Genomic DNA, 21,631 nt, shown 5'->3' with positions numbered 1-21,631 from the left:
ACAGTTTTCCACTTGCCCTTTATACAATGTGCCAGCTTGTCTCCTAACACAAACTGGGTTACAATTGACAGGCTTGAGAGAATGCTAACCTGATGAAAGCTTATTGTTTGGGAGGAGGCGGGCACTAAGGCAGCCCGTTAGCTCTGGGATGTGGTGACTTGCATGTCCCCGGGGTGGCTGTGAATGAATGCCTGCTGCCTGAGTCACTGCAAGAGCAGCTCATGTAATTAGCTCCTCTGGGAGTTTGTTTTTCACTGAGGCTTGTTCATAATGAATTTTTACTGCCCTGGACTTGATCACTCTGTATTCTTGTGACTTTCTGTCTTTGTTAGCTCTCTTCCTCTCCTTGCCAGAACGTCACAGGATGTTTTCTGCTCACTGTTTCTTGCAGCTTCATTTTTGCATTTCCCTCCACTTTACTACTTCCCGTTAGTTTTCTACCATTGAGCGATTCTTCACGAGGGCTGTCTGTGAACTTTGCAAGTTTGCTCCTTCTCCAGACGGTTCTGAGAAGCAGAGGGAATGTGTGGAGGTTCAGCCTGGTGGTTGTGGTGGAGGGATGTGCTGCTGAGAACAGGTCCACTTAGGTTGTCTCCCTAGTTCTGGTACCAACTGCATGGATGACTGCAGGTAATCAACTTCATCGCTTTAGGAAGCCTGTGGAAGGATTACGTTTTTGTTTGGAGTGAGGGCCACAGGCAGTCCTGATCAGGAAAATTAAAAATGGAAAATGCATGTGTCCTTCTGCAACTTCTTCCAGAGCCAGATCTGTTTGGTGTGAGAAACACTTCATCTACTAAATGGGTGCAATTGCATTTACCCTGTTCACTCCCCTGAACCTGTGAGAAACAAAGAGAATAATGGGCACTTTCAAACTGTGGTGCTGGAGAAGACTCTCGAGAGTCCCTTGGACAGCAAGGATCATCGGTGTAGCAAGGAGATCGAACCAGTGAATCTAAAAGGAAGTCAGGCCTGAATATTTACTGGAAATGCTGATGCTGAAGCTGAAACCCCGATACTTTGGCCCCCTGATGCGAAGAGCTGACTCACTGGAAAAGACCCTGATGCTGGGCAAGCTTGAAGGCAGGAGGAGAAGGGGACGAAAGCGGATGAGATGGTTGGATGGCCTCACCAACTCAATAGACATGAGTCTGAGCAAACTCAGGGAGATAGTGAAGGACAGGGAAGCCTGGCATTCTGCAGTCCATGAGGTTGCAAATAGTTGGACATAGCGACTGAACAAAGACAACAATGGATGCGGAAAGTGGGCTGATTCAAAGAACTTTGCCAAAATGTTAACAGGGCCTGTCTGTGGTTGGGATGTTGTAGATAATGGTCTCTGTTAATCCTTTCTACATTACAAAAAAAAAAAAGCAGAAGGAGAGAAAAGTTTTTAGGAGGGAAAATAACATGCTTTGGAAAGTTAGAAATCTGATAAAATCCTCAGTACCACAGCTTGGGACTTAGCCTCTTGTTTCAAATGAGTGAATCTTGCTGAGATTAATATTTTATACATATCTATGGAATCAGAAATTCACTCACATTGTTTAAATAAGAATTTCTGTCTATCAAAACAGTGCGTGAAGATGTAAACCTTTGTTTTTCTTGACTTATAGCATGAAATGCTCACTTACATCCTGTGAATTTGAGGCAGATTCACAAAAACTTGGCAGTTTATGTTAATCAAGTCATATCTGACTCTTTTGCCACCCCCATGGACTGTAACCCGCCAGGCTCCTCTGCCATGGAATTCTTCAAACAAGAATACTGCAGTGGGTTGCCGTTTCTTACCCAGGGATCGAACCTGGGTCTCCTGCATCACAGGTAGATTCTTTACCATCTGCTGCTGCTAGGTCACTTCATTGGGTCTGACTCTGTGCGACCCCATAGATGGCAGCCCACCAGGCTCTGCCGTCCCTGGGATTCTCCAGGCAAGAACACTGAAGTGGGTTGCCATTTCCTTCTCCAATCTTTACCTTCTGAGCCACTAGGAAAGGCAGTATTTACAGCTCCTCAACACTTTTGTGTTTATGTATTTTCTTCAGAATGCCAGAAGGCTGTGATTTTCAGGCTGTGTTCTCAGGGGTCCCAGGCTGGAGGAGGGGACCATCCAGAGCACCAGAGCACCTGGGCTTTGTCTGTTCTTAGGACTCCTGTAAGGTTTCATCACAAAATGGGTTCCATTGCTAACAAAGCAAAGCAAAACAAGCCAAAAATACAAGAAGTAAGCAAAAATACTTGAGAAGTATCATGATAAGGACTTAAAGATGACAGCTTGGAAACCCTGAAACTTTGTAGAGAGGAAAGAAGAGATATTCCTTCTGTCTCCAGGTTTCTTTTTCATATCTCATGAAAGCTTGACCTTAGAGTGTCTAAAAACAGTATACCTCATAGGGGCTCAGCCTAGAAGGATGATGGCGCTTGAGTCTAATGAGGTTCTGAATAGTGAGTACAGGATTGGCAAGTGTGGTTTGCCAATCATACTGAAACAAATCCTTCTAGTTACCCACAGAGCATGAGTACTTCCTATGAGCTCATACAAGGGTGGTTTTTCAGCATAAACAGCAGTGTGCTTCCAGTGCCATTCGTCCTGGTCAAGGATGTTATTCCGTGTCCATTCCACTTAGAGGGATTCATTTTCTACTTGGCAGGTGGAACCAATTGCTTTGGATCCACCATGCAAACCTCCACATTCTAAACCAAACTCCTATTAATGAAACTTCCCAAATTTTAAACAAAACAAACAGATACACAGAGCCCACCATTACCTCTTTAGACAAAAGAAAAAGAGGATTTGGATGGAAGGATATGCTCATTCAAGATCAAGGAAGCATCCTGCTCCTCTGCCTCTCTCTCTGTGTCTCTCTGTCTTTCAGGATAGCAGCTGTTTGGATGCTGGCCGTGGGACTGAGAAAATCAGCTGGTCATTTCTTCCCACCCTAAGACTTTTCCCACTAATGTCCCAGTCCCCTATTATGGTGTGAAAAACCACTATTGTTCAACATCGGTGTTTGGACAATTAGATTTCTATAGGGAAAAGTTCTCATCCAAAAGTGAATAGAAAAATATGCCATGATTAATGTCGTTTATGGGAACTGAACTTTTGGGGCCAGTACATCATGAGAAATTCTGGGCTGGAAGAAGCACAAGCTGGAATCAAGATTGCCGGGAGAAATATCAATAACCTCAGATATGCAGATGACACTACCCTTATGGCAGAAAGTGAAGAGGAACTAAAAAGACTCTTGATGAAAGTGAAAGAGGAGAGTGAAAAAGTTGGCTTAAAGCTCAACATTCAGAAAACGAAGATCATGGCATCCAGTCCCATCACTTCATGGGAAATAGATGGGGAAACAGTGGAATCAGTGTCAGACTTTATTTTTTGGGGCTCCAAAATCACCAAAGATGGTGATTGCAGCCATTAAATTAAAAGACGCTTACTCCTTGGAAGGAAAGTTATGACTAACCTAGATAGCATATTCAAAAGCAAAGACATTACTTTGCCAACAAAGGTCTGTCTAGTCAAGGCTATGGTTTTTCCTGTGGTCATGTATGGATGTGAGAGTTGGACTGTGAAGAAAGCTGAGCACCGAAGAATTAATGCTTTTGAAATGTGGTGTTGGAGAAGACTCTTGAAAGTCCCTTGGACTGCAAGGAGATCCAACCAGTCCATTTTAAAGGAGATCAGTCCTGGGTGTTCATTGGAAGGGCTGATGCTAACGCTGAAACTCCAATACTTTGGCCACCTCATGCAAAGAGTTGACTCATTGGGAAAGACTTTGATGCTGGGAGGGATTGGGGGCTGGAGGAGAAGGGGACGACAGAGGATGAGATGGCTGGATGGCATCACCGACTCGATGGACATGAGTTTGAGTGAACTCCGGAAGTTGGTGATGGACAGGGAGGCCTGGCGTGCTTTGATTCATGGGGTCACAAAGAGTCGGACACCACTGAGCAACTGAACTGAACTGAGGGCCATAGCTGAGCACTCCTCCTCCCCCTGGTGGCAGCATGTATTAATTGCAGGCAGAACGTTTGGGCAGGGAGTCACTTGCTCTGCAGACTCTGTGAGGTGATGACAGTCACCCCTCTCTTCCAGAAATGTTGCTATGAGGTCAGATACCCTGACAGTGGACTTACTCTTTTGATAGAGCTTATTTCTGGTCCAGTTGAAGTGACGGTACTTCCTTATTACACTTACATCAAAGGTTAGATTTCTTATAACATGGGGATTACATCAGACTTCTCCAAAGCCCAGAGCAGACTTTTTAAAATATTGGTCCGACTCTGGTTTATAACTTACAGTTTAGAGTCTGCTCTGGAGACTTTTGTGTCATTGACTGGGCTATTATCCCTTTACCCCCTCAGCGTTCTCCTCAATTCAGTGTTTTCCTCAGACTCAGCCTCCTAGCTCCTGCCCCGCCTTCCTGCAGATCCACCTCTGCTATTGATGCCAGCTGTTGGGATGAGGAGCGCCCAGAACAGAGGTTCATCCGCTCCCTCCCTTCTTCTTCCCTCTCTTGGGGGTTGTGGGGCTTCATCTGTTCACCTGAGGAGTGTCTGGGGCAAGTTTGCAGCTGTCTGGACAGTTAATTCTCCGGGTCAGTGGCTTTCTCAGCTTTTTGCAGTGACCCACAGAAAGAAATACACCTGATCCTACACATACACGGACAAAAATACAGCCCCCTCCACATTGTGTTTGTTCTGTTTAGCTCAGGAAAAATGAATGCTGGTCTCCATCCTTAAAATTGATATTAGCACCCACTAATGGGTGGGCCAGCATTTGAAAAATACTGTTCTGGTCCCCCGGAGCTTCCTTGGTGGCTCAGACAGTAAAGGATCTGCTTGCAATGCAGGAGACCCAGGTTCAATCTCTGGGTCAGGCAGATCCCCTGGAGAAGGAAATGGCAACCCACTGCAGTATTTTTGCCTGGAGAGTTCCATGGACAGGGAAACCTGGCGGGATACAGTCCATGGGGTCACAAAGAATCAGACACGACTGAGGGACTAACACTGTCTTTCTTTCACTCTGGTCCCTCAGATGACTCACACCCCCTGCCTGGGGCTGGGGCAGTTCTGCTCCTCTGGGCTATCTCCAGGGACACTTAAGGGCCCCTGTTCTGCCTTGGTCTTCAGGAAACCTGGAAACCCCTTTTCCTCAAGAAACAGCAGGGCTCCAGGAGGGACTTTGCCTTTTCCCGACTCCCCCACTCTGCTTTCTCCTCAGGGACTTCTCACCATATTTGAAGGTGGCACCAGAGTGGCCTGTGGGTTCTGAACTCTGCCAACCTTAAGCCGCAAGTGAGATGCACTTTACCCTTCTTTCAGACACCCCTGGACTTCAAGATGGTTTTCCTAAGGCCTTTGACCTTGGGGAGAGAAACAGTAATCCCTGTCTGCAGGACTCTATTTGGTGTCATGGGCTCTGTTCTCCCCACCCGCCAAGACAGCCTTTTGTCCTTGGCTTCTGTGTGCACACACAGGGCAGACAAGTCCTGGAATCCCCATCAGTGGTCTATGATATGACAGGTGGATCCAGAGCCTGACTTGAGAACTTGTTATCTTCTGTTCCGAACCATGGCCCTTGCCCACTGTAATCCCAACATCACTGAAACAGTTCCATCTCTTCCCAGGAAGGCAGGTTCACACTGGTTATTTTGCCTTCCCGATTCTTACTCTGGCTCAGTGAGGCTCGTCGTCCAGGTGACCATGAGTACCGAGTGCCCAGCACAGCTTTGCTCTTAACAAACAACGTGCCAGCTGCCACTTGACCAGATACACTGTCTTCTCTGCAGGATCGGGTTTTTGTCCACTCCTGTTCTCTGCTGTCCCCTTCACCATGGGTGGGTTCTCCAGGCTATGGGGTCCCTGTGTGTTTCTAGAAGCAAAGAGTTGGGTCCCTAGCGTCCTGTTTTGGCTCCAGGCCCTCCACCCGAGTTGCTGCCAATCTTGGTCATGAGAGATCACAAAGAGGGCTACAGGAGTGTAGAAGTGGACAGGGGGTCAGCCCAGGTCCCCACTAACCACAAGGAGGTCCTCAGTGGTCAGGCTCCATGGAGAGGCCATGATCAAAGGGGACTGAGTTCTCCCTTGGTTACTGGGTTTAATGATTCTCATACTTTACACCCATGAGATACATCCTGGCATAATGGTGCTTTTTTACCACGTGCTGGGAAAGTCAAGTTTGTCCTGCCTGAGTCAGTCCCTGTGCCCACACACTGAGGGGTGGTCCCAGACATCAGGGGGTGACCCAAACCACCAGTGGGCGAGGCCGGTCTGTGAGTTTTGGATAAACGGCACCCCAGAGTCGGCTGCGGCCCCTGTACTGGAACGCTTGCCCTGGCATTGCCAGGGTGTCATGGGCAGGGTCAGGACGGCCATACAGGGGGCAGAAGGGCAGTAGTAAGTCTGTTCCTCCTCTGGCCTCACAGCCTCTCTCTCTAGCAGAGCCTGACAGGACCCTATGACAGCCACAAGGGTGGGTGTTCCACTAAGTTCCAGCCCCGGCAGGACAGAGCTCCTCTCCTTGTCCCTGGGCAGGTGTAAGGGCTGGGGCAACAGGGAAAGCCCTCCTCGTGGACGCCTGGGGAGCAGCGGGGAGGCATAATAGCCATGAGGTCACTACCATGATATAGTAACCACAGTCGTGTTAGTCGCTCAGTCATGTCTGACTCTTTTCGACCCCCTGGACTGTAGCCCGCCCCCCAAGCTCCCCTGTCCGTGGAATTCTCCAGGCAAGACTACTGGAGTGGGTTGTCATTACCTGCTCCAGGGGATCTTCTCAACCCAGAGATCAAATCTGGGTCTCCTGCATTGCAGGCGGATTCTTTCCTGTGTGAGCCACTAGGGAAGCCCATTTCCTGTGTGTGTGTGTGTGTGTGTATTAGTCACTCGTCTGTGTCCCACTCTTTGAGACTCCATGGACTGTAGTCTAGTAGGCTCCTCTGTCCATGGGATTCTTCAGGCAAAAATACTGGAGTGGGTAACCATTTCCTCCTCCAGGAGATCTTCCCAACCAAGGGACTGAACCTATGTTTCCTGCATTGCAGGCAGATTTTTTACCGTCTGAGCCACCAGGAAAACCCATTTCCTCCCTACATGATGTCAAAGACAATATCCCCAAATTAGTTGACTTAGTAGGGGCCGGTTCTTACAGGTGGATAGTATCACCCCAAAATGCATTTAGGTAAAATCGATTCTGAGGTGGTCAGTACATTGTGGTCCCAAATCACGTGGCTCTGCTGCTCTGTCCTAATTCAGGATGTGGTTTTAGAATCCAAGAGAAGAGACATGGATGTACTGCATGATCCTTCTGGAAATACACACATTCCTTCTTAGGCTTTGATAGGTAAGGGTCAGTGGTGAGATTTTACCTCCTTGCAGGAATCTGGTGTGCAACAACTCAGGAGTGTTCATTCAGAGAGGACTTTTGTGCTTGATAGAATCAACCTAGTTGTAGAGTTGTCATGTTAATGCCGTCAGTACTTGGTCATGAATATTATTACACGTTTTTTTTTCTTAGAAAACCAGTGCATTAGTGCCTGGTACCACTTGTGTGCTGGTGTTTGCAAGATAATAAAGTAGATGGACATGTAGCAAAAGATTAGCAGTGAAAAACTCAGAAAGTCTTTGTCTTGCTTAGTCCTACAGGTGCTTTTTTCTCTCTTTTCTTCATGGACACCAATGGTGCTCACTATAATTTTATATGGCACACCTACGGGTATTTCTGCAAATGCAAATGATGGAATTTTGTATTGGTGTGTCATGGTGGTCCTTGAAGGACTTCCTGACTTTCAGATGGCTCTGAACCACTGGTACCCTGGAAGCTAAAGCCCATGCTACCTACACGTGTGAACGGAGGATGGGCTGGGAGGGAGAAGGAGGGCCAGGAAGCTGATGCACTGTTTACATTATGATAAAGGATGCACACAGCAAGACTTGGCATAAACTCCTCCATTGCTGACAATCCTCCAGGTGCTGGGCTACATGGAATGTATGCTGAATTTTACGTAGATGTCCTCTGAGTCAAATTAAATCTGAATCAACAAGTTGGGCCCTCACAACAATCTCTTTGAATCATTTTTACTTTTTGTAACAACTCTGCCACTTGTATTTTTTTAAACTGTTCACAGGTTTTTTTTTTTTTTGCCATTTCAGAATTAGACAGCGGCACAAGTTGATTATTCAGGTATCTTCAGATGAGGAAACTATTTAATACAAAAATTAAATAACCCCAAGGTCACAAAGTTGGTCCCAGTGAATCCAGGACAAAAATCTGGGTCTTCTGATCCGTAAGCAAAGAAATCATTTAAAATTTTTGATTTTCTTTTCATCTTAGAAGATCTTAATCAGAGAGAAAGGAATCACACCACTCCATTTTTAAATGTTTACCTGATCATTTGTACATCTTTAGATACTTATCTTTAGGATAACATACAATCTACGGCACTTATCTTTAAGATTCTAGTTTTCAGTATTATAATGCCAAGGTTTGTTCTGAGAGTGTGCATATAGCCCTCTTCACTCACTCCATAAATATTGACTGGGTTAGATGCTAGGCAGAAAGCCGTCCACAAAGCAACATTGTCTGGCACCTATAGGAGCTCAGTCTCCCACTCCTGGGCAGTAAGGCTGGGAGTCCCCATCTGGGTCCAGGAGTTGGACTTCTGGACCAAGTAAGAGTTAATGATCCTCCAACTTCTCTTATTTTTTTAACTCAGGGACTTGGAAGCTCTGCTCTTGGAGTCATGCTTAACTAATGAAGGGCCTGATGGCCAGGAACCACGACTATATGCCACATGGAACCACGTGGGGAATTTATTTGGTTCTATCAATAGAAAGACATTTGCTCCTTGGGAGAAAGGAGCACTATGACACAACTAGACAGTGTATTAAAAATCAGAGACATCACTTTGCTGACAAACGTCTGTATAGTCAAAGCTATGGTTTTTCCAGTACTTATGTATGGATGTGAGAGTTGGACCGTACAGAAGGCTGAGTACCAAAGAATTGATTCTTTTAAATTGTGGTGCTGGAGAAGACTTTTGAGAGTTCCTCTCACAGCAAGGAGATCAAGCCAGTCAATCCTAAAGGAAATCAATCCTGACTATTCATTGGAAGGACTGATGCTGAAGCTCCAATACTTTGGCCACCTGATGCGATGAGCTGACTCATTGGCAAAGACCCTGATGCTGGGAAAGACTGATAGTAGGAGGAGAAGGGGGCAGCAGGGAATAAGACGGTTGGATGGCATCACTGACTCAATGGACATGAGCTTGAGCAAACTCTGGGAGACAGTGAAGGACAGGGGAGCCTGGCATATTGTAAACCACGGGGTCACAAAGAGTTGGACACAACTTAGTGACTGAACATCAATAGTCAATACAAAGGACTTGAGGTGTTTCTTTCTCTGTTTTAAATATATATATATATATATGTATATATATGATTGAAGTATAGTTGACTTACAATGTTTCAGGTACACAGCAAGATGATTCAATTATGCAAATACACATATATTATTTTTGAAATTATTTTCCATTATAGGTTATTATAACATATTGACTATGGTTCCCTATGGTATACAGTAAACCTTTGTTGCTTGTTGCATATCTATTTTTATTTTTTACTTTATTTTATTATTTTTTTTGTTGCAAAGATATACCTCCTTTTGACTTTATTTATTTATTTATTTGGCTGGAATTTCCCTCTTTACAGGGAAAACTTTATTTTTTTTTTAATTTTATTTTATTTTTAAACTTTACATAATTGTATTAGTTTTGCCAAATATCAAAATGAATCCATCACAGGTATACATGCATTCTATTCATCCTAAGTCAAACAAGTAGAATAAAAATGCCATAACTTTTTTAGTTAGGAAAAAATTCATAAGTTTTCTAAAATATTATATATATATATGTATGTATGTATACAGAAGCATTTCTACTACACTTGATAAAGGCTTGAGATAGAACATCAGAAAAAAGAAGAGATGGAAAAATTGAACAGCATAAACTGAATGAAATGGGAGCACTGAATATGAAACACAAAAAGTTAAACAAACTAGATAAAAGTAAAAGATCATCATATACTCCAATTGTTTTTAAACATGACTGCTCATTAGAAACATATCTGGAGCTCTGGAGAAAAAAAGCAATACTTGAGCATTTACATTTTTCAAAAAAATCTCAAGATAATTCTGATATGCATTTGGATTTTAAAAAGCGATTACAGGTTTTTCTATTAGATCCTACTTTTGGTGATAGAGAGTTCTATTATTTTTCAGTTGACCAGTCATGATACAATGGTATTAAATGACTAATAGTTACATAATCACAATAGTGAAAGATGTTTATCAGTTTTCACAATCAATAGCCAGACAAAAAATAAAAGATAATTACAATTGTAAGCTATAATGGGAACATGATTAACTTGAATATAAAACAGTTACATAAATTTGGGTGGGGGGAGGGGAGTCAAACAGAGTGATGTGGTAAGTGGAAGTGCATACATGCTCAGGTTTTCATCCACCCAGTCAGTCTATATCTTTTGGTTGGTGCATTTAATCCATTTACATTTAAGGTAATTATTGATATGTATATTACCATTTTGTTTTGGGTTTATTTACTGGAGGTCTTTTCCTTCTCTTGTGTTTCCTGCCTAGAGAAGTTCCTTTAGCATTTGTTGTAAAGCTGGTTTGGTGGTGCTGAATTCTCTTAACTTTTGCTTATCTGGAAAGCTTTTAATTTCTCCATCATATCTGAAGGAGAGTCTTGCTGGGTAGAGTGTTCTTGGTTGTAGGTTTTTCCTTTTCATCACTTTTAATATAATCATGCTCCCTTCTGGCTTTTAGAGTATCAACTGATAGCCTGATGGGAGTTCCCTTGTGTGTTATTTGCCACTTTTATTATGACAAATATGTTATGTTGTATGTTATTTGTTGTTTTTTCCTTGTTGCTTTTAATATTTTATCTCTGTATTTAATTTTGTCCGTTTGATTACTATATGTCTTGGTATGTTCCTCCTTGGGTTTATCCTTCCTGGGACTCTCTGTGATCCCTGGACTTGGTTGGCTATTTCCTTTCCCATGTTCAGGAATTTTTCAGCTATTATTGCTTCAAATATTTTCTCAGGCCCTTTCTCTCTCTGCTCTCCTTCTGGGACTCCTATAATGCAAATGTTGATGCATTTAATGTTGTTCCAGAGGTCTCTTAGGCTGTCTACATTTCTTTTCATTCTTTTTTTTTCTATATTCTGTTCTGTGGCAGTGATTTCCACCATTCTGTCCTCCAGGTCATTTATCCATGCTTCTGCCTAAGTTATTCTGCTATTGACTCCTTCTAGTGTTATTTGTCTCTATTTTTTTTGTTGTTGTTGTTCTTTAGTTCTTCTAGGTCTTTGGTAAACATTTCTTGCATCATCTCAATCTTGCCTCCATTCTTTTTTGGAGACCCTGAATCATCTTCACTATCATTATTCTAAGAGATGGCAAGAATACACAGAAGAACTGTACAAAAAAGATCTTCATGACCCAGATAATCACGATGGTGTGATCACTGACCTAGAGCCAGACATCCTGGAATGTGAAGTCAAGTGGGCTTTAGAAAGCATCACTATGAACAAAGCTAGTGGAGGTGATGGAATTGCAGTTTAGCTATTCCAAATCCTGAAAGATGATGCTGTGAAAGTGCTGCACTCAATATGCCAGAAAATTTGGAAAACTCAGCAGTGGCCACAGGACTGGAAAAGGTCAGTTTTCATTCCAATCCCAAAGAAAGGCAATGCCAAATAATGCTCAGACTACCGCACAGTTGCACTCATTTCACACGCTAGTAAAGTCATGCTCAAAATTCTCCAAGCCAGGCTTCAGCAATATGTGAACCGTGAACTTCCTGATGATCAAGCTGGTTTTAGAAAAAGCAGAGGAACCAGAGATCAAATTGCCAACATCCGCTGGATCATGGAAAAAGCAAGAGAGTTCCAGAAAAACATCTATTTCTGCTTTATTGACTATGCCAAAGCCTTTGACTGTGTGGATCACAATAAACTGTGGAAAATTCTGAAAGAGATGGGAATACCAGACCACCTGATCTGCCTCTTGAGAAATTTGTATGCAGGTCAGGAAGCAACAGTTAGAACTGGACATGGAACAACAGACTGGTTCCAAATAGGAAAAGGAGTATGTCAAGGCTGTATATTGTCACCCTGTATATTTAACTTATATGCAGAGTACATCATGAGAAACGCTGGACTGGAAGAAACACAAACTGGAATCAAGATTGCCGGGAGAAATCTCAATAACCTCAGATATGCAGATGACACCACCCTTATGGCAGAAAGTGAAGAGGAACTAAAAAGCCTCTTGATGAAAGTGAAAGTGGAGAGTGAAAAAGTTGGCTTAAAGCTCAACATTCAGAAAACAAAGATCATGGCATCCGGTCCCACCACTTTATGGGAAATAGATGGGGAAACAGTGGAAACAGTGTCAGACTTTATTTTTCTGGGCTCCAAAATCACTACAGATGGTAACTGCAGCCATGAAATTAAAAGATGCTTACTCCTTGGAAGGAAAGTTATGACCAACCTAGATAGCATATTCAAAAGCAGAGACATTACTTTGCCAACAAAGGTTCGTCTAGTCAAAGCTATGGTTTTTCCTGTGGTCATGTATGGATGTGAGAGTTGGACTGTGAAGAAGGTTGAGCGCTGAAGAATTGATGCTTTTGAACTGTGGTGTTGGAGAAGACTCTTGAGAGTCCCTTGGACTGCAAGGAGATCCAACCAGTCCATTCTGAAGGAGATCAGCCCTGGGGTTTCTTTGGAAGGAATGATGCTAAAGCTGAAACTCCAGTACTTTGGCCACCTCATGCGAAGAGTTGACTCATTAGAAAAGACTCTGATGCTGGGAGGGATTGGGGGCAGGAGGAGAAGGGGACGACAGAGGATGAGATGGCTGGATGGCATCACTGACTCAGTGGGTGTGAGTCTCAGTGAACTCTGGGAGTTGGTGATGGACAGGGAGGCCTGGCGTGCTGCGATTCATGGGGCCGCAAAGAGTCAGACATGACTGAGCAACTGACTGATCTGATCTGATTATTATTCTGAATTCTTTTGCTGGAAGGTTGCCTGTCTACACTTCATTTAGTTATTTTTCTGGGGTTTTATCTTGTCCCCTCACCTGGGACCTAACTTTCTGCTTTTTCACCATGATTAACTTTGTGTAATTTGGTTTTTGTTTTAGCTGCTGTGATACTTGTGCTTCTTCTGTCTGCCCTCTGATGGATGAAACTAAGAGGCTTGTATAAGCTTCTTGATGGGAGGGACTGGTGATGGGGAAAACTGGGTCTTGCTCTGGTGGGCAAGGCCTTGCTTAATAAAGCATTAATCCAATTATCTGCTCCTGGATGAGGCTGATAGTTGTTTGGCCTGAGGTGACCCAGGCCTGGGGTCTACAGCCTGTGTGGTAGGGTTAATGGCAAACTCGAAGAGGGTTTACTCCAAAGGGGAACTTTCTGTGCTTCCGTCCCTGTGGTGAGCCCTGCTGACCCGCACCTCCACAGGAGGCCCCCCAACACCATTGGGTAGTTTAGGTTCAGCCTCCTGTGGGGTCACTGCTCCTGTCCTCTGAGTCTTGGTCCATGCAAAATTTTGTTTGTGCCCTCCAAGACTGGAGCCTCTGTTTCCCTCAGTCCTCTGGAAGGCCTATAATCAAGTCCTGCCAGCCCTGAAGGCCAGATTCCCTGGGGATTCCCGGTCCCTTTGCTGTGTCCCAGACTGGGAATCCTGCCATGGGGTTCAGAACATTCACAGCAGTGTGAGAATTTCTTTGGTAGTATTGTTCTCCAGTCTGTGGGTCACCCACCTGGTGGGTATGAGATTTGATTTTATTGTGATTGCACCCCTCCTACCATCTTGCTGCAGCTTCTTTGTCTTTGGATGTGGGGTATTTTTTTGGTGGGTTCCAGGGTCCTCCTGTCGATGGTTGTCCAACAGCTAGTTGCAATTTTGGTGCTTTTGCAGGAGGACATGAGTGCAAGCCCTTCTACTCCGCCATCTTGAAGCGGAAGCCTTGAAGTGTTTCTTGTATCTACTTTCAGTTACTGTTGCATTCCTGCTCTGGGAAAATATTCCTACTCACTCCAGTTTTTTTTTTTTTTTTAAATCTTCAAGGTTCCTGAGGACTCTAGGTCTAAAACTGGAGAGCCTTTAAGTCCCAGTAGCCTCTCCTTACTATTTATAGGGGCATTGCTTGAAACCAGTACAAATGCAGGCTCACAGCTGAAAGGGTTGCTGTTTAGTAGTCATTCTGATCACTGGCTGCTGTTTTGTGATTTCTCTCTATTAACATCGCCTTTGAATTGAAGGTCACAGTTTTATTTGTTGTGGTGCTTCAGCCAAAAGAAAACAGCTTAGTTCTATTTTGTTCCAAGGAACTAATATTCTAGCATGCTTGATTCCTCCTGATTGGATTTCAGCCTAATTGGAATGGCTCTGGCTGGGGAAAAGAATTTATTTAATCTTCTTAGGTTTTTTTGGAATATGCCATTTTATCTCTATCCCTTTGTGCCACTCAAAGAATTTAAGCTGTTTATGTTGCCATGCCATTAGCCAGAGATCAGTTTAGGAGAATCCTTTGGCATGAGGCATCGAGTTTGGAGTATTCTATTTGTCCATTGTTGAAGGGGACAGGCACATCAATGTGGTTTGCATTATATTTTTAAAATGACAGTGGTTGGTTAACAGTGCACTCCTAATATTCTGAGTTCCATTAGAGACGGATATATTGAAAGATGTTCTATAAAAAAAAAATGAAGTCCGAAAAGATTACAGGTTGTGATGATTACTAACAAAAGGATGAGAGAGACTGTGGTTTTTGAGTGGTGACAAGCAGATGTGTCCAACTAATTCTGTATGAAGCACCAGCGGAGCAAATTACTCATGAAAAGCCTGTTCATAGGAACTAATTGAATGCCATGTCCAGTTTAATAGTGAAAATGGAGTGCAGCCAAAACCAGTGGAGAGAGGTGATGAACAGACATTTGAACTCTCACTTGTGTGACTTCTACAGAAGGTTCACAGGGCTGAGACACATCACCTCAGTCCCAAACCCTCAGACAGATGTGGAGAAAGATAAAGGAGCTCATGAAGGAGAAGCTCAGAAGAGACCACTTGGATTTGCAATAACGTCATTCTACAAGAGGTCTGGGAATCAATGGCTGAATCTTTAAGCTGTGCCACTGCTTTCCAGAAATGCCCATAGCCTTGCAGGTGTGGTCAGTCTGCTGTAAAGCTTTGTCCTTTTCATCCTAATAAACCTTCAGTATTCAGTCTACAGAGGTGTTCCATTTATCAGCCGTGTGCCTAGATTGCTAAGTGAGTGAGTAACTGACTGAGTGAGTTAGTAATTGCCTAAGTGTTTAAGCCATTTTGGTAATGACGGATCATATATCTAAATTAAATTAAAATGAAGAACATGTCATAAAAAGTTGTTTCACATAGGAAGATCTGCCAATATATTTTAAACAAGAGTTCCTCTTTCACAGTTTATACAGTTTTAAATGGCTGGAAAAAGACAGGCCCGACTGTGGTTACTTCATAATTAGTGCTAGTTGACCCCAGGTAGGCACCCTACTTGCTGTTACCTGAATGAACCAGCTGATAATTACCTTTTATTTCTAAAAGTGGAATTTATCTATCAAAATTCATATTTATTTATTGAAGAATAGTTGATTTGCAATGTTGTGTTAGTTTCACGTGTACAGCAAAGTGATATATATATTAATAATATATAATATATATATAATATATATATATAATGTGTGTGTATATATATATATATATATATATATATATATATATATAATGCCCAATGGCATTAATGATAAAGAACCTGCCTGCCAATGCAGGAGATGCAGGAGACCCAGGTTTGATCCCTGGGTCGGGAAGATCCCCTGGAGGAGGACATGACAACCCACTCCAGTATTCTTGCCTGGAGAATCCCATGAACAGAGGAACCTGGTGAGCTACAGTCCATGGGGTTAGCAAAGGGTCAGACACAACTAAAGTGACTAAGCGTGCACACACACACGCACACACACACACACACACACACGCAAACAGAAAAACTCAGATAAACATTTTGGCCAACCCAATATATTCTTTTTCAGATTGTTTTCCCTTATGTGAAGTGAAAGTGAAAGTTGCTCAGTCATGTCCGAATCTTTGCGACCCCAAGGACTGTATAGTCCATGGAATTCTCTAGGCCAGAATACTGGAGTGGGTAGCCTTTCCCTTCTCCAGGGGATCTTCCCAACCCAGGGATCAAACCCAGGTCTCCCACATTGCAGGCAGATTCTTTACCAGCTGAGCCACCAGAGAAGCCCGTTTTCCCTTATAGGTTATCACAAAATGTTGAGTGTAGTTCCATAGGCCATAGTAGGGCCTTGTTAAGAAATACACTTTAAATGTAAAGACATAAAAGGGTTTAAAGTAATACCATGTAAACATGTATCATCCTAATACTAATCCAAGCAAAGCTGGACTGGATTCTTTTAGGTAGCATATAACTGAATCCTGGTCTTTTACCCAATTTACATCTACCTTGTAATTGGGGTGTTTCTTGTGGAGTTGCTAAGTCATGTCCGACTCTTTTGTGAACCCATGGACTGTAGCCTGCCAGGCTTCTCTGTCAATGGGGTTTTCTAGGCAAGAATCCTGGAGCGGGTTGTCATTTCCTACTTCAGAGGATCAAACCAGGGTCTCCTGTGTCACCTGCATTGGCGGGTAGATTCTTTACTGCTGAGCCACCAGGGAAGCCCAATTGGGGGTGTTTAGATGCTTTTATATAAAAGTCAAATTTTAAACATAACTAGTTAATGTTTAAAGCAATACATGATCATTGTAAAAAAGCATCTAGTAAGTTCAGAAATATAAATTTAAAAAATCATCTTTGTTCTCAAGATGCAGAGACAGCTATCTACTCTTAATATTTTGGGGTGTGTTCTCTTCAACTTTTTTCATTGTTCTGCCTTTCTTCTCTTGTCACTTCTTTCGGGTTCTCTGCTCTGCAGCTATTTGGAAATGAATGTTCCTCCATCTTGGAAATGCTTTCAGCTCCTGTCTTGTAGTAAGTAGCTGGCATGTTAGGTGGGGCAGGACTGTAGGCAGTGGCAGCTGGGCAGGTGGTGATGGTGCGAGAGGAGGCAGTGGCAGCAGAGGTGTCGGAAGTGGTTGGAATCCTGGGGGACCTGGCTCTTACAAAAATACAGACAACAGAGTTGCCAGTAGAATTTAGCCACCGCAAATTCTGAACAATGAGCTCGGAGCACACAGATGCAGTAGTCTAGTTTTCAATAGCACCTGTGGAAACATATTTTAGAGACAATTTTTATAATTATGAATATCTCGGGCTCTTATAAAAAGTAACCAAAATTCAGTTGGTCAGTTACTTGCCTAGGGCATTTGGTAATTGACATTCGGTGAAAGAAATATTTTCTTGGGAATTTAGTTTTGAGAGTTGATGCAAAGAATATTTTGGAGGGACCCATAACCAAGCCTTCCTTTGGCAAACTCACGATCCTGAGGAATTCTTTATGTTTTGTGTTGTGTCTGAATATTGCGACTTGAAGCACGGTCTGCAGGCCAAAGGACAGCATTTGTGTGCACACTCCTACACACACACACACACACACACACACACACACACACACACGTCCCAGACCTGGGGAAGAACCTGGACGTTTCATTACTTTTGCTATTTTGATTGCTCACAATTGATTTTGCCTGGTAAATTCTTGCTGAGGAAGAACAGATGCTTCAAACCAAGTATTCTATGAAAATACTTCAGAGAGAATCAACAAATATTTATTAAGAGCAAGGTGATAGGCTAAATGCTGAGTGAGCAAATACCATGATTAAATCATTGCTTGTCTTCTGAAATTTTTGTATCTCCCCCAAATGTTTGTTTTTCCTTTTATACCACAACCAAAGTAATTTCTTAGTCTTCTTTCCACACATTGGGGAGCTTAAAAATATAACATTTCTGGCAATCCTCTTTGGGATACACTGAAACGATCTATGACCCAGGGAGACCAGGCTTACCTTAAGCAGTTTAGCATTAAGAATTGGAGGAAGCCAATCTCCATTTTTTATGCAGAAATCAAAGAGTAGAATAAGAAACCAGTAGGCTTTCAAAAAATAGAATACTTTCCTAAATACTAAACAGCTCAAGATTTTACAGCTGATTTTTTAAGAAGTGAAATTGAGAAAAGGTCACCTGTAATTGCATGACTGATTGCCAAAATTCTTACTTCCTCCCAGATTTAAAAAAAAAACATATTTATAAATAATTATGGACCCTGTACTGTGTTGTGCTAAGTTGCTTCAGTCGTGTCCAACTCTTTGCAACTCCATGGACTGTAGCCCATCAGGCTCCTCTGTCCATGGGATTTTCCAGGTAAGAATACTGGAGTGGGTTGCCGTGCTGTCTTTCAGGGGATCTTCCTGACCCAGGGATCGAACCCATGTCTTTTAATGGCTCCTGCATTGGCAGGTGGGTTCTTTACCACTAGCGCCACCTGGGAAGCCCCGTGCTTGTAATTTTGTATCTTGTTTTTCTTGTGTAATATTAAAATGCTCTCTCGCAGATTTTCTAATTGTTTTTCTACATAGCATTCCATATAAGTGGCTAAATACCATAATTTATTTTAAACATCCCCCTAGAATTGGATGTGAGGCTGTTTCCACTTTTGCCAGTTCTTTTTTTTTTGGTTTGTTTTGGCTCCTGAATGCTTCCTGTGAGTAAACGGGTTAGGTGAAAGATGAGCTGATAGAATCGTTTGCGTTTGCATACGTATGTATATATGTTAGTTGTTCAGTTGTGTTTGACTCTTTGCCACCCCATGGGCTGTAGCCTGTTAGGCTGCTCTGTCCATGGAATTCACCAGGCTTGAATACTGGAGTAGATAGCTGTTCGCTTCTCTAGGGGGTCTTCCCAACCCAGGGATCAAACCCAGGTCTCCTGCATTGCAGGCAGATTCTTTACCATCTGAACCACCAGAGAAGCATCCCATATAACGCATCCTGGTGTGTATTTCAGGATATGGTCTACACTGTAGGATGTGATCTTCCCTGTAGAACAGGTTTTGGAGTCAGACAGACCTTGGTTTTATTTCTAAATCCATATAGTGGTACAACTAACCCAGAAAAAAATCTCTTAAACTTTCCATGAGCCTCAGTCTTTTGATCTGTAAAATGGGAACAACCACGGCCCCCTCATGAGGTCACTGTGAGGATAGCAAGGCACTTGGCGCTAGCAGTGTGCAGGCTGGTTGTTGTTTTTCCATGTCTACAGCGTTCTTCATGCAAATGTAGACATTCATTTATTTACGAATGAATAAGTACCTAGTACCTTTGCCTAGTACCTACTGTGAGCCTAGTGCTGAACTGGGTATTGGCAGAGATGATTAGGACTCAGCTCTGCCCGGTGGGTGCCACTGCCTCTAGGGACCCACACAGGTGAGTAGACAGACAGCATCTCTGTGTGATGGGGGAAACTGTGGGTGCTGGTACAGTTTTGGGGGTGGCTCTTGGGAAGTCTAATAGCAAAAGCCTAGAGTTTGCCACCAAAAGAGTCAAGGTTCACATTCTGAAAAGTGAAAGTGAAAGTCACTCAGTTGTGTCCGACTCTTTGTGATCCCATGGACTATACAGTCCATGGAATTCTCCAGGCCAGAATACTGGTGTGGGTAGCCTTTCCCCTCTCTGGGGGATCTTTCCAACCCAGGGATTGAACCCAGGTCTCCGTATTGCAGGTGGATTCTTTACCAGCTGAGCCACGAGGGAAATCCAGGTCTTGTGCAAATGACTTAAATTCTCTGCATCTTAGGTTCTGCAATTGGATTCCTGCTATAGAAGTCCTGTGAAGCTCAGAAATAATGTATATATAGTGCTGGGCATGTAATAGATGCTCAGAAAGGATTATTATGCTTGAAGGCTTCAGTGCCCCAAGAGTGGCTGATTTTTATGATAACGAGTCCAGCAGATTCCAACACATTGAAATGTCAGAGGCTGTCTCCGGTCAGTCTGAAATACGTTTTATCACAGTCTTATTCTTTGTAAACTGGTCATCTCACATGATGTATATGGTAATGTGGAATTGTTATACTATTCAGCTCTCAATGAATAGCATTTCTTGGCTATTATGTAAAAACCAAGGCAGGATGACTTAGGAAGACATTGATTGCTTCTTAACTTTAAAGGGCCCCCTTAGAAGGTAGAATGGCTGCATGGCCAAGAAAGGGGTTTACACCATCTCTTCTGTCATCCCATAGAGGGAACACGGCAGAAGGAATTGAGTCTGTTTAGCAGGATGCCTTTAGGTGTGGAGATTTCTTACTGCTCTGTAAATGGTTGTTTGCTTATTTATTCATAGATGTAGAAATTACTTTTCTTTCATTCTGTTTCCATCTTGTAGCCCAGGAAACAGGTGCTCAGGGCTAATATGCCAAGGAGTAACAGATGAGTGGTGCCCCTCAATTAAACATTAATAAATATGTTATAGCAACATCAAAAAAAGCATTTGCTTGATCCAAATTGGAATGAGATGTCAGTTAGCATTTTCATTGCTGAGGTCCTATAAATAGTGTATTAGATTCATAAATTAAATACATTGTATCATTGAGAACATATTATGCATCATTTTGCTTACTGCTTGGTAATATCTTTCCTGGTTAACTTTGAGTTGTTTGTTTTTACTACTCCACTGTGCTTACAAAATGCACCCCCAGATTCTAATGTTGTGACTGTTCTGACAGTTAGCCAACCACATTTACTCAGCACCTGCTGTATGCAATACTCTCTAAAACTGGCTTTCAGACTTGAGCTTCAAACTGCAATCAGATGAACAATATGTGCAGAAAGCTGGCAGAGGTGTACAAGAAAGAAAAGCCAGAGACAGTGAGTTATGTTTCCTCAACCGCTGGCCAAATAGAACGATAGAAGAGATTTTCCTAAAGACGAAGCAGAATTCAGACAAATAATGTCAAGTCACAAATACCCCATTTAGTTGTGCTGCAGTTGTCTACTTGTAAGTTTTGTTTTTTATTTACTTTTTAAATTAAAAATTTTAAACAAAACGTACTTATTTGATTGTGTTGTGCTTTAGTTGCAGCATGTGGGATCTTTGATCTTCATTGCCACATGTGAGATCTATAGTTGCAGGTATGTTTCCTGGCCAGGGATCAAACCTAGGCCCCCTGCCTTGGGAGCATGAAGCCCGAGATACTGGATCACCAGGGAAGTCGCTATTCATAAGTTTTAGAAAGAATTTATTTGGAAATAATTCCCCACTTACAGAAGTTGCAAGTACAGTACAGAGAGCTCGCATCTCTCCCTCCCTCTGGGTCCCCCGCTGGCTGTGTGTATCCCTTGAGAGTCAACTGTGGGCGCAGTACCTTGGCAGCCCTACTTACCCCACACACATCCCCAAACAAAGATCCTGTCACACGCCCCCACCCTGCAACTGTCTCAGTCAGTCAAGGAGTCAACACTGACCCACCGTTCCTGTCCGGTCCTCAGACTGTTTACACATCACCAACCGGGATCCAGCGCTGGGCGTTTATCCTCCCTGGAC

General features: G+C 43.0%; 1 protein-coding gene across 11 annotated transcripts in view; it reads left to right on the top strand.

Moving 5' to 3' along the window:
- Positions 1–21,631, top strand: part of DISC1 (DISC1 scaffold protein) — a 423,187-nt gene that overhangs the window by 109,191 nt on the left and 292,365 nt on the right. The gene's annotated exons all lie outside the window — the stretch shown is intronic.

This window comes from Bos grunniens, chromosome 28, assembly GCF_055505025.1.
Source record: "Bos grunniens cultivar Pamir isolate PY7600 chromosome 28, Bosgru_T2T1.0, whole genome shotgun sequence".
Taxonomy (NCBI): Eukaryota; Metazoa; Chordata; class Mammalia; order Artiodactyla; family Bovidae; genus Bos; species Bos grunniens.
The sequence above is the reverse complement of the archived record's forward strand: the minus strand, read 5'-3'. Positions and strand labels throughout refer to the sequence as shown.